The 13,574-nt window shown below is 41.7% G+C and overlaps 1 long non-coding RNA gene across 2 annotated transcripts in view; it reads right to left on the bottom strand.

Moving 5' to 3' along the window:
* LOC142829204 (uncharacterized) overlaps positions 1-13,574 on the bottom strand; it is an 89,089-nt gene that overhangs the window by 13,384 nt on the left and 62,131 nt on the right. The window contains exon 7 of one of the 2 annotated variants that reach the window (XR_012903619.1): positions 359-468. The exons of the other annotated variant lie outside the window; for it this stretch is intronic. This is a non-coding gene — a long non-coding RNA (uncharacterized LOC142829204). The remainder of the gene's footprint in view (positions 1-358; positions 469-13,574) is intronic. 2 annotated transcript variants of the gene reach the window in all.

Here is a 13,574-nt window from a genome sequence, read left to right as displayed (position 1 = left end):
CATATAGGAAACATGGTCCGTGAACAAACACCATCCATTGTGGCTCGGATATTCAAGGGAAAGTTACTATTTCCAGGCTGTATTTCTCCATATTGATTTAACTCAAAAGTCAATCTGATTAAAAAAAAAAGTACTGCATGTTGGGATCGCAGTTTTCTTGGTTACGTCTCCTTACATAGCATTAAAACATTTACATTTACAGCAGTTGGCAGTCTGAAGAAACCTTAAGGCCCACAGCTGGACAAATGTTGGTAGCTCTAATGTACAGTATTTTTTAATTCTGGCAATAACTATGAAACATGTCTCTTCAGGTGGCCAATCTCCCAAACCTCAGAGAGGAGCAATAAAGAGAACTCACCAGCTGATAATGCTTTTTATCCCATCTGTAAATCTCTCCATTCTAAACTGCTATTTCTGAGAGCTTTGCACTGCACGTGGTAAGTGGGTTTCACTGTTCCTTCCATCACTCTAAACAATTATAATAATAATGGTTAACATTTATAGAGCTCTTTATAGCTTCACAATGCTTAGCTAATATTAATCACATCACAATGGCTAGGCTGCTTATCATTCCCATTCTTTACAAAGCCATGAATAATCTGATAATTATTTCTTTAGCTCATATAAACAACTTTTGTACTTTTAGTAATGTTTTCTGTTTCACTTAAGCTATAAGAATGTGATACAACTATGAAGTTTATTAACCTCCTCCTTCTCTAAAGTATACAACTACACTTATATTCATGCAGGGAAGGGGGGGGGGGGCAGAAGAAAGCTTTACTGTAAGCCCTTTCTTCCTCTCCCACAACTATACTTTCTAAGCAAGTGTAATCATCCTTACTTAATTATGGGTGTCTGCTAAGAAATATGCTGTTCAGGGTTGATGAGATGTGAACAAATTTGTGTGAAACTCTCTGTGATGGATAGGAGGAGTGCTGTTCAGCACCTGGTGACTAACGGGTTAAACTCAGGTAGCTAGCGGGGGTGTTGGCAGAAAGCCAGGAAAGCCAATGGGAAAGACTGTTAAAATTTGAATTGTATATAGATACCTAGCTGCTTCTTCCTTTGTGTAAGTTCTAAGTTAAGGGCTGGAGGGAGCAACATGCAGTAATCAGAACTAGCATGCCTCCAAGGAATTCAGGGCATGGAAGTGGACCGGATCATGAAGGAATTGTGAGTAAATAAGGGGAAAATGTCTATTTAGACACGATCAGGGTATTTTTCTTTGTTTTGGTTGTTTGGTTAAACTGCTCTGTGTGAAATCCTTGTGCTCTTTCCCCCGCATTCACTATATAAGCTGTACCCAGAGATACTATGTTCTCTGTGTTTTAATTTGCTCTTTTCAATTGCTCTGTAACAGCTAGCAACCAAGTATGTTTCATTAAGGAAATCCTTTTTGCTTTTTGTTAATAAAATAATCTTTTTTAAGGCAATGATTTGATTCTTGGGTCCTGGAAGAGAACAGGTCTGTGTGTGTGCTTGCCTAGCCCGGGAGGTCAGCTATCAAAGACACAGTTTGTTTTCTTTCATTTCTTTTTTTAAGCTCTCTTGTGGCAGAAGTGCTTCGGGTACCTCTGGGGAAGGAATTCAAGTGTTCCTTCCTGTTTTTTCAGGGTTCTTTAAAAATCACTTGATGGTGGCAGCCTACCTTCCAGAGCCAGTACATCTGTGACTCTGGGGAGGGTTTTGTGGTTTGTTTGTTTGTTTGTTTGTTTGTTTGTTTGTTTGTTTGTTAAGCAGAGCCTATAAAGGCAAGGTATTTAAGGTCTTTTTCAGTCCCCAACCTTCTGCACTCAGAGTGCCAGAGTGGGGAGCCGCCCTGACATGGTGGCAGAGTGGTGGGATCATTTTGAACCAGGAACACAGACTACAAGGAGTGCTGGCCAGCACCCCGCCTATCCATCACACCCCCAGTTTTAATTATTAAAGGGCATCCTGCTTTTATTATTTCCACTTAAGTATCAAGTGTGTGTGTGGCATCATGTATGACATAGAAGACAGTCCCTGGCCTAAGATGCTTACAGGTATGTAAACACTGCAATTAGACACCTGCAGCTGACCCATGCTTGCTTACTCAGGCCATTCTCCCTCCAGCAAGGTCCCAGAGCTTGGGCTTCAACCCCAACCTGTAACTAAACAGTCCCTTAGCCCAAATCACCTGGTATGAGCCAACTGTGGGCTTTTTAAAATTGCAATGTAGACATGCTGTCTACTGAGGAGTACAGCTTAAAGTTCCTAGCCTCCATTAGATACATCAGCAGTGATTCTTTTCTTAATAAGGACCAATCTCCCACTTTTTTTTCTAGGGCTAAATATCTTTCCTTTATTGGGTACCAATATTAGGAAAGGTGGACTTGCAGCTAAGATATAGGCATTATAGAAGATTTATTCTCCATTTGTAGTGCTGCAACAGACTTCTCAGACAAGTGATCCACCTACAGTGGGATACCGCTACTGAACTTCCTCTTAGGTACATGATGGCTTAGTTCATTAATGTCTGCTGAATGCTTTGAGATTTTTCAGTAGACATGAGAAAGCAAAGGAATATTATTCACCTTTATATGGTTTCTATTTTAGGATCTAAGAATTTTCAGCTTTCATATTAGCTCAGGAACATTTCGCCATCAGCCTCTAGCTAGTCTAAGAGAGACATACCCCATATGGACCCTTTTGTCACAGGACAGTTACTATAATGTACAACAGAACAGGTTGTCCCTGGCCTTGCCACAGAACCTCCAAGACACACACACACCCTCTACCCATTACTTGGTACATACTGTCCCAGGAGTATGCAGGGTGCTTGATATGTAGAGGAATCACTCTTCTAAGAAATTGTACAATATAAAATAGACATGGCATGGAGGATGACATCAAGATTCACAAATTCTAAGGGCAGAAGGGACAATTGTGATCATCTAGTCTGACTTCCTGTGTAACACAGGACATAGAACTTCCCCAACATAATTTTTAGAGCATGACTTAGAGAAAACATCTACTCTTGATTTAAATAATTGTCAGTGCTGGAGAATCCACCATAACTACTGGTAAGCTATCCCATTGGTTTATCCTTACTGTCAAAAGATTGCTCCCTATTTAACACCTGAATGTGTCCAGCTTCAGCTTTCAGCCAGCAGATAATATTAATTGGGACTGTGTTTCTCTTCTAGATTGAAAAGCCCATTATTGAATATTTGTTCCCCTGATTGGATAGGCACCTATCAGGAATGATCTAGATGGTGTTTGGCCCTGCCATGAGGTCAGCAGACTGGACTCAATGACCTCTTGAGGGCCCTTCTAGTTCTAGTATTCTATGATTCTGTGATAGATGCTGATTGTAATCAAGTCACCTTTTCTTAGTTAAATTAAATAGATTGAGCCCCTTGAGACTGTCACTATGAGGCATGTTTTCTGATCGTTCTCATGACTCTTCTCTGAACTTTTGCCTCTTTATCATCATCCTTATTGAATTGTGGGCACCACAACTGCATGCGGTATTCCAACAACTGTCACACCATTGCCAAATCCAGAGAGGTAATAGAACATCTCTACTCGTATTTCATACTCAGGATGCCACTGTTTATGAATCCCAGGATCACATTTCCTCTTTTTGGCCACATTGTCACACGGAAAGCTCATGTTCAGCTGATTATTCTCCACAACCACCACAAAATCTTGTTCACAGTCGCTGCTTCCCAGGATAGAAGACCCTTATTCTAAAAGTATGGCCTGCATGCTTTATTCCTAGATATATGTTTTTATATATCAGATGAGGAAATACAAGCAAGTGAATGTTACAGCAATGAAATATCTAAAGATACAAATATAATAAACTGTCATTTAGTTCAAAAGGTTAAAATTTAAAAAAACAAACAAAACAAAACAAAATCAAGGATTGGAAGGTGCACCAGGATTAGTGCAAATCAGCTGCTTGATAAGAGTGAATTGCAGCTCACCAACAGTACTGTGGTCAATATGAAATTTGTTTTAAGGACAACACTCTGCTTTGCCAATATATATACATATGGTCATCAAAAGCAATATTTATTTATTGCCACACGTACCCAATTCTACTCCTCATCCTGAAGGACGATAGTGGACACTTTCCCCAAACATTTTTTTCTACAGGTTGCCCAAGTATGCCCATGAACTTCCTCCAGTAGCCCTGTGTGTATTTGTGCAATGATGCCCTTGCTCACATTAGTGTGGCACAACTATGTTATGGAACTCACTGGCATCGAATTCCTACAGTGTCAGTGAAATTGAAGGGGAGAGGGAGTGGGGAATCCCAGCAAACATGATGTAGTGCAGCTCCACATTTCTCTCCACAAGCCTGTGCAGCTTTGCAAACTGCACATATTTGAGATCAAGCATACACCAAATATACAAAGCTAATTCTGTGCCTCTGCAGTATGCTGAAAGAGACATCAAGGTATATTAGCACCATCTAGTGGTACAAGTAACCATGCAAGAATGCAGACTTGTTAGTCTCTGTAAGAATGCAAAGAATTATTTCATGAAATCTGTCCTCATTTTAGCTATTATAAATACACATTCTCAAAAGGATGAATACATGTGTGCATAATCCAGATATGGAGTTGCCCCTTCAGATATTTTTACTACACTTCAGATATTTTCAGAAAACTCAGAATTCAGATCTATTTTAATCCCTCATTGTCCCTGGTCATGATTAGCACAGTTGTCCATAAAAATATTTTGTAGGAAAGAAATATTAGGTGTACATAAATACAGTTAAGAACAGGACAAAGTTATTATTGGAAATGAGGAGGTTTAATCTTGTTTATCATGGCTATAGTCCTCTTTGATTAAAGGAGAGAAACTTAACTATGACTGGAGGAAGATAAAAGGGAGTAAGAAAGGATCATGGCACTCTAGGATGTTCTGGTTCACACAGCACAGTGCTTTTCTTGTAAATAAACAAGTACTTTACAACTCCCTGCAACTTTATTAGTTCAGGGGCATACAGTTGTAACCAAAGATGGAAAGGCCTGCCAGAGCAGAAAAGTTTAGTAGCGAAGACACAGGAACAACACCCAACAAGAAAGACATGAGACAGCCTTTTGTATTTTCTCTAGCAGACCTGAACTAAATTCAGTCAACAATGAACATGGTTGAAGTGAAAATAAGCACAGTATATTTCTCCCCCGGTGGATAAGAATCAATATACTAGGCAGTCTTTAAGCAGAGTGGGGGGGAGGGGTTTCAGGACCACCCTGTCTGTTTAGAATAGCACTCACACAACTCTGAGGAAGTGGGTCTGGCCCACGAAAGCTCATCATCTAATAAACCATCTTGTTAGTCTTTAAAGTGCTGCATTGTCCTGCATTTTGCTTCAGCTACCCCAGACTAACACAGCTACATTTCTATCACTATTCTGAACCAGAAAGTTACTGTAAAAAGCAAAGAGAATGCTGTGACTCTTTCAGGAAAGGTTGGTTTCTCTGAAGTATAGGAAGCACTAGATAATGGGCAATGTGGTTATTTTGTGTACTTACATTGCCACCCTCTGACAAGCTAGTGGATTAAAATATTACCAGTCAGTGAAGGACAACTGACATTTTGGAAAAAATGTGCTATGCAGTACCAGACTGGATACACCATAATTTAAAAACTCTTAAGCAATAAATAAATTGACATATTTTTTATTCGATTTTAATCTCTTTTCATACCTTTACATATTGCATATGCCCTTTAATGAAGCCCTGCACCTTGCCCCTCTGCTACAGCACCAGATATATAGTAAGCCTGGCTTTTGAAAGGCTTCTCTGAGGATATATAGCAAGGGTGGAATTCATCCTACTCGAAGCCCTGGTCTACACTGCAACAGAGGGTAGAATTAAGATACACAAGTCTAGCTATGTTAATTATGTGGCTGGAGTCAACTTATCTCAAACTGAGTTTCTGCACAGTCTTCTTTCGGCATCATTTGTATCTTGGGAATGCAGTCCCATTTTCTCTTATTGGGTAATTGTCCATCTGTTATCACTATATTTTGAGTACTGTTCTATGTCATTAAGATGACATTAGGTGAAGGTCAAAACGATTCCTTCAAGGGATACTTAACCTCCCATCCAGTATATTTGACCTTACCCTCTAATTATGATGGTATTTTTACTTGGTATCTTCTGATCTGCCCTTTGACCATGCAGATTATGGTTCTACAAATCCAGTCAGACTTTCCACTAGTCCTTGGCAAATTGGACTTGGTGACTATGATTCAGGAGGAGCAAAGGAATCATTTTTCGGTTATGAACGCAGAGTGCACTTACTGTCAAGGAATCTCAGCAAGATATGTGGGCTTCTAGGGAAAGATTGTCAAGCCATTGCTTTCCAGCTGGAACGGATCTCACAGCATGGCTGTGGGCAAAGTCAAAGGCAAGAAATAACAATCCCCTGCAGCAATGAAGTTTCTAATTGTGATGAGAAATAAAGATAGGAGACAGCAATGCTACTGTTGCTTCTGAACTGGATTCCATCTTCGCTTAGGTAACTAGAGCCACAGAGTTTAACATGCTAGTCAGAGAGGACTCCTTTGCCAGAGTACAGATGCTCAAGTATTAATATTCCCCAAAACAGTCCTGTTTGCTGAATAATTTGGTGTCATTTCAAAGCTCCTCTTACAGTGTCAACTACCCCAGTGGACACTAGATAAAATGAATTCCTCCTGTTGGGTATATATCTTACTCCACTTTTAGTTTATCATAGATTAATACAATCCAAAGACTGTTTTTGAAGACCCGAGAATACATATTGAAACCAACCTTTTCAAAGGAAGATTCCTAACAGACATCCTCTTTGTAACCAATCTGCAATCTGTACAGTCTAACAAGGACCTGGATTCAATAGGTACTTACACATCTGTAGGTGTCCTAGTACTGAGCCCAGACCTGAGGTACAGCTGCTTCTACTGCAGTGTCACAGAGTAATGAGTCTTCCCCAAGGAGAGTGAGGACCCAGTCTGCCCATCACTGCCTTCTGAAGGCCCACCTGAGAGTATCTGACTGCCTGAGCTGGTGGATTAATAGTGGTTAACAAATGAGCACCTAGGCTTAATAAATGTTACCAAGATCAGTCAACAAAAAAAAAAAAAAAAAGACTTGCAAGGAGATAGGAGGCACCTGTGGAAAAGAGCTCACAGGAAGGCTGAGCAGGAAGCCTAGAAGCAATGATCCTGTAGTCAGAAAGCTAATGGGGAGCCTGGAAGGGGTGGTCTTAGACAGAGAGCTGAAGTGGGCAGGCATCCAGAAGAGCCTCATCTCAACACAGGGGTCTCCCAAACACCAGCAAGAAGCCCAGCCTGAAAGGAACCATGTGTTGCCCCTAGAGAAGAATTGCTGTGGGTGGACTCCCAAAGACCTCTGACTCCAGAGAAGGATCCTACACTGAAAGTGACAAGAGGGCTAACTCAAGGGATAGAGACCTGAGCTGAGAGAACTCATGATGAAGAGTCTGAATGGAACTCAGCCCTGGACATAGATCGCAGGACAGACAGAATAAGAATTACCTGGTCACCCAGCTAAAATGAAGATTTTGTTTATGTTCTGCATTGACTTTTCTATTAAAAATAAGACACTCCAAAGGGGGATGTATCTACATATATGTCTGGGCTTGTTGATATTCTGGGTCTTGAAAGAAAAGGCCTCCAGGAAAAAGCACAGATGCGCTGGTGGCCACTCCATCTATAGTAATCACAACTGAAATGTGAGATAGTGTCCAATCAACGTGCCTGGATGTGGACGCTATCTTTCAAAAAAGCAGATCGCTTTTTCGATGCACTTTTGCTGTGTGGATGCTCTCTTTCAGAAGTTTTTCCAGAAGATCTCTTCCAGAAAAGCTTCTTCCAAAAGAAGCTTGCAGTTTAGATGTAGCCTCAGTGGTAGAACTAGTCCTAGAGTTCCCAACTTTCCAAAATAGTGGATCTCCTCTCCCCTGCTGTCATACCTGTACAGTTACAATTGGAGGCCTCTCATCTTGATTTCCCATATTTCAGATGGAAGCAGTCTAGAGGTAGATGTTCTCCATAAAGCCTTTTTCCCTTGAACTGCTCTGCTCCCATTTGCACCTCCCCCAAACTTCTGCAGTAGTGTTGATCTGATGATCTATGAGAGACAGTGGTGGTGTAGCGTGCTTCTGCTTTTTGCTGTGTTGGGATTGGCTCTGCAGGGGGCTGGACTTGATGACCTCCTGAGGTCTCTTCCAGCTCTATGATTCCTATGTGTTTTTTTTAAGTCTGTAAAAAACCTGCAGCTTTCAGTGAGCATCTAGTGATATGAATTTGTAAGAGACCACAATCTGAATTAATGGAGACCCTTAGATAAGGTCAAGCATATAAAATGCCTTCTGATAGTCTAGAAAGAAGCACATCCTAGCAGTAACAAATAAAATGTGGCACTATTCTGAAAAAAAGATTTTATTTCTTTGATTGTCAGAATAAACATTTGTTTATTTGAGGGGGAAAAGGACTTCAGATTTTTATACTGTGCTCATTACTAGAGTAACCCGGGGGTATGTCTACACTACCCTCCTAGTTCGAACTAGGAGGGTAATGTATGCATACCGCACTTGCTAATGAAGCCCGGGATTTGAATTTCCCGGGCTTCATTAGCATAAGCGGGGAGCCGCCATTTTTAAATCCCCGCTGCTTCGAACCCCGTGCAGTGCGGCTACACGGAGCTCGAACTAGGTAGTTCGGACTAGGGTGCCTATTCCGAACTACCGGTACACCTCGTTTCACGAGGAGTAATGGTAGTTTGGAATAGGAACCTAGTCCGAACTACCTAGTTCGAGCCCCGTGTAGCTGCGCTGCACGGGGTTCGAAGCAGCGGGGATTTAAAAATGGCGGCTCCCCGCTTATGCTAATGAAGCCCGGGAAATTCAAATCCCGGGCTTCATTAGCAAGTGCGGTATGCATACATTACCCCGCTAGTTCGAACTAGCGGGGTAGTGTAGACATATCCCCAGCTACTAGAGCTGCATAAGTTGGAAATACTCAAATATTTTTGTGAATTCTACATCATATTTTTATTTGCCCAGTCAGACAAGGTAACTATTTGGTCTTACAGGTGTGTAAAACCTTCCTCTGCCCCAAATTTTGAAGCCATTGAAATAAATGTCATCTTCTGACCAAAATAAATTGATTACAATAACCAAAACAATAATCAGGAAGCAGGGGTAATATCTTGTGTTTTAGGTGACCACTGACAGTTTGAACTTGCTCAAAATAAATAAACAAATCCCCATTCTGAACAGCATGTGACCCATCCATAGGTAAAAATTATACGCAGACTTTGAGGAACAATTTAAAAACAAATCACAGTCTGATTGTGGATGCAGCAGGCACATCTCTAGTTAAAATCTGATAACAATATAATCAAAGTTAGAGTTGGACTCCCATCACTCTTCAGACAGAAAGTATATTGTTCAGAGGAGCAAACTATTATGATACTCATAATCAGAACAAGGGGGGAAAGTACAATGTAGCTGTGGGAAATGTCTGCATTTTTAATTACTAGCTGTGCAAATTTAATATTGTATTCACAAAATTTAAAATCCCTATTGTCAGAAAGGTGTTGGGAAGGGTAACATAGGGATGGGGGCAGAGAGGAGGGGAAAAGGCCGATGACTAAGAACTTTCTCCTTACAGTTCAGGATTGCTTATATATGTATCTGGTTTACCTCATCACCGTCGGATGTAACAAGTACTTCAGTCTCCCTCGCACATGTTGGTTTTGTTTAGCCATCTGAATTAAGACTCCACTCCTTCCAGGATAACAAAGACCAAAACTCAGAAAGGAAAAAAAACAGTCCTTCCCCCTCCACCAACCACAGACTTCTTCAAAAAATAGTCCCAATCAGCTACTCTTCACCTTTTCTAGGCCACAGTCCTCCTTTGAGGGCCTGAGCTATCATCTTCTCTCAGTAGTGCTGGAACAATTTTTAATTTGGGGGTGAATTTATGGGAGCCTATGCAATTGAGACTGCCCCCCCTCCACGTGGCTTCTACCTAGGCTTGAAGAGCCCCTTGTGACTTCTGCGAGGACCTGGGGCTTCCATCCCCCACCCCATGTAGCTTCTGCTGCGGGGCTGGGGCTTCCCTTCTCTCCAGGCACAACAGTTAGCCTCAGTTAGCAGCACAGGAGGGAGAGGGAAAAGGGAGAAGGCCTGCCACCCGCAGGAGAGATCAGCTTGGAGGAAGGGCTGGAGAGCAACCAAGCAGTGGAGATAACACAGAACAGTCCTGAGGAATACAAACACACATGGCAGTGTAGGGACACCCCAAAATTTGGTGTATGCATAGGGACAGCCCTGGTGGGGGTGCCAAGCTGCACCCCCCCCCCCACACACACACACTTACCCCAGACTGAACCGCTCACCATCCCAAGCTGGTGCCACAGCTGGGGGCAGCTGCGGAGCCCCAGGCTGGGGCCAGGAACAGAGCCGTAAGGCAAGGAATGGAGCCCCAGGGTCAGCAGCTTATATTGTGGAAATCCCTCTGTACAGCACAAGATAACATGACATTTGGGTTTATTCCTCCACAGGGGACATGCACATGAGTGCTAGCTGAATCCTTTCACACAGCTAAAAATCATTGTTTTATCTAAATGTGTGTATCTTTAGTGCATATGAAATTATGCTAGTGTGTTGTATGGTGGTCACTAAAATGTGCTATATATTGAGGAATATTAGCTCCCCAGAGATGACAGCAAGGAAAGTAACAAGCGCCCAGGCTAGAGTCAAAACAACAAACAACAGCCATTTTCCAGCAAAGGAGTTACAATTCAACAACTCCCATTGCTGTGGTCTTATGCAGTAATTGCCAAGCCTTGCCTATAGACTCAGCAATGCCAACAGACATACCTGGACCTGCATGCTCCTAGCACATAGGACTAAGGGTATAAAAGGACCGTGGGGTCCCATGTTTCACCTTTGTCCTGCTCCCATCTACATTACAAATAATAAGGACACTGAAAAGAAGACTGATGATGCCAACAGAGGATACTGAGCACTGCATTATTCAAGGCGGGTGAGAAAAGTTGCTTCATCTAGCTGTTGCACAATCTAATAAAGTTGAAAGTTTAGACTGATTGCTTATTTTGTATTTTATTTTATTTTATTTTAGTAACTACTCTGACCTTTTGCCAATCACTTCTAGTCCCTTTCAGTCTTACCTTTGGTCGTCAACAAACTTGTTTTATTGTTTTCCTTACCAGTGAGTTTGCCTGACGTGGTCGGTAAATTGGGTCAGGGGTTTTACAAAGGCTGGCATATATCCACTTTCCATTGATGAAATAGTGGATCAATTAATAAATTAGACAGTATGCTCCTGCAATACAGTTCTGGGAGCTGAAGGTGAATTTGGCATGTGCCTTGCTCTGAGGGATTCATGAGTGGCTCTGGGAGCATTCATGCAACCAACAGCTGAGCGTGGTGCTCCATATTATGCTGTGCTGAGTGATAACTGGGCCTGGAGGGCTTTGCTGCTTGACAAACAATGCAGGATGGTGAGTTAAAGGAGTCACAGAGGTTGCACAGTCCCAGGATGTACATTGGGGAACCCTTCACATTTCCCTTCCCACGGTATTTTCTTCATTTCTTGCTGTGACATCTTTAGTCACTTCCCATATGCCTTTCTAGCTCCCTCCATAGAGATTCACCCATCATTCTGTCCTCTCCAGGTTTGGTCAAGATCAGGTCATATTTGCTCTTACTCTTCCTTTCTTCAGGGAGACCCATAATAGTTCTAACCCCTTCCTCAGTCTCTCTCCTTTTATTAAGTTCGAACTAGCGGAGCGCTAGTGTAGCGCCTATGAAAGTTAGTTCGAACTAACGGATGTTAGTTCGAACTAACTCTGTAGTGTAGACATACCCAGAGAGACTCATCTCGGCAAACACATCCACAATCCTCAAGTTTTATAAATCTCCAAGCATGAAAACAAAGGGATGTATTAATGTTTTACAACACAGTGGTCATAGCTTATGTGTGCTCCAATATACAGGTGTTCCCTACAAGTACTTCTAATGCAGCAGTATCGTACTAACACCACATGTAACTCATCTGAATGCTCGTTATGCTTTCATTTCAATCTTTCTACAGTTCCAATAATAGCTGTAAGATGGGCAAAAATGGATTCCACTTGTATACAAATGTATTGTAGCAGTTTCCAGTGTAGGGGTGGCATTGACTGATGTTAATTTTAACACTATGGGTTTTTTAATTCTGAAGTTTCCAAAACCCATAATTAAGAAGAGGGCTAAATGGTTGATTTTAATTAAGTTAAAAGCTAAACTATGTGCCAACTATCAAATCATTTGTAAAAGCTTCAACTTTATCCTCCTTTTCCAGAATGGGCACTCTTCCAACCTCTGAATCGAGAGCCAGAAAAACCGACCTAGAAAGCCATCTCAAATCAGGTCATGTTCACCTGCCCCTGCACCAACTTTCCCAGCCAATTTGTAGTCCCAGTCATTCCTACACAGTAATCATCTAAATATATTTGTAACGGTAATGTTGTGAAAGTGCTTACAGGACTCTGATCAGGAATGAGAATGTTGGAGAGAGAGGTGTTTTTTCCATCCCACGCATATCTGAGTTTGGAAGTTTTTCCTCTGTTCCGCTCTAGGATGAAACTAGGATCTTTCAAAGGCTTTTTATTGTTGTTTTAAAACAACAGAAACACCACAAAGAGCCAGTTGCTCCATAACAGTTCTGGGTTTAGGACACAGGAGATCTGGCTTTAAGTGGCTCATCTAAATCAGACAGCACAAGGACATGAACTCAGATCTCTAACACATCAGCGGAATACCCTACACACCAAGGCTATGTCTACAATACAGTGTTCTTCTGGAAAAAGCAATGCAAATTGTGAACTGAAATTTACGTGGCTTTTTCCCTTTCTTTTTTCAGAAGAGGCTTTTCCAACATTTGGCCCATCTATACTGGGCCAAATGTCAGAAATAACCCCTTTTTCAGAACATTCCTTCTTCTTTGCAAAATGAGGTTTACAGGGATGATGAAAAAACGTGTCTGCTCTTCCAAAAAAAATTTCGGAAGAGCAGACACGTTCCCTGGACACAGCAGAGTTTTTCCGGGTTACCTCTGGTATCCCGGAAAAACTCTGTAGTGTAGACATAGAGCAGATGACTAGCTATGCTAGACCCTTTTGACAAAGCTTTCAGAGGAGCCGGGATAGCCCTGTAAAATAATTAATGATAAAAGGTTTCTTCAAAAAATTCCTAAAAAGCGCTGATCATAGCATCATTGTGGCAATCAGGCTACAAACAACAAACAGAGACAATGCCTGCCTCAAATAGCTGCAGTCCAAGTATGACATGAGTCTGATACCCCTTGAAAATATCACAGAAACCTTATCCAAAGCAGGAACTCTAGGTAGACCGGGAGAGCAGTCACCTAGGCTCATTCCTTTGTTGCTTCCAACACTGAGAAGGTAGGCGTCAAGTCTCCTTATATTCACTGGACAAAGATAAGAGCTTCCTGTTGCTGCCAAATAGATATCTGTGCTTTTTTTTTTTAATCTGAAGATCCTGAATTGAGGCCC

This window comes from Pelodiscus sinensis, chromosome 1, assembly GCF_049634645.1.
Source record: "Pelodiscus sinensis isolate JC-2024 chromosome 1, ASM4963464v1, whole genome shotgun sequence".
NCBI lineage: Eukaryota > Metazoa > Chordata > Testudines > Trionychidae > Pelodiscus > Pelodiscus sinensis.
Note: the sequence above shows the minus strand (reverse complement) of the source record. Positions and strands in the feature narration are given on the sequence as shown.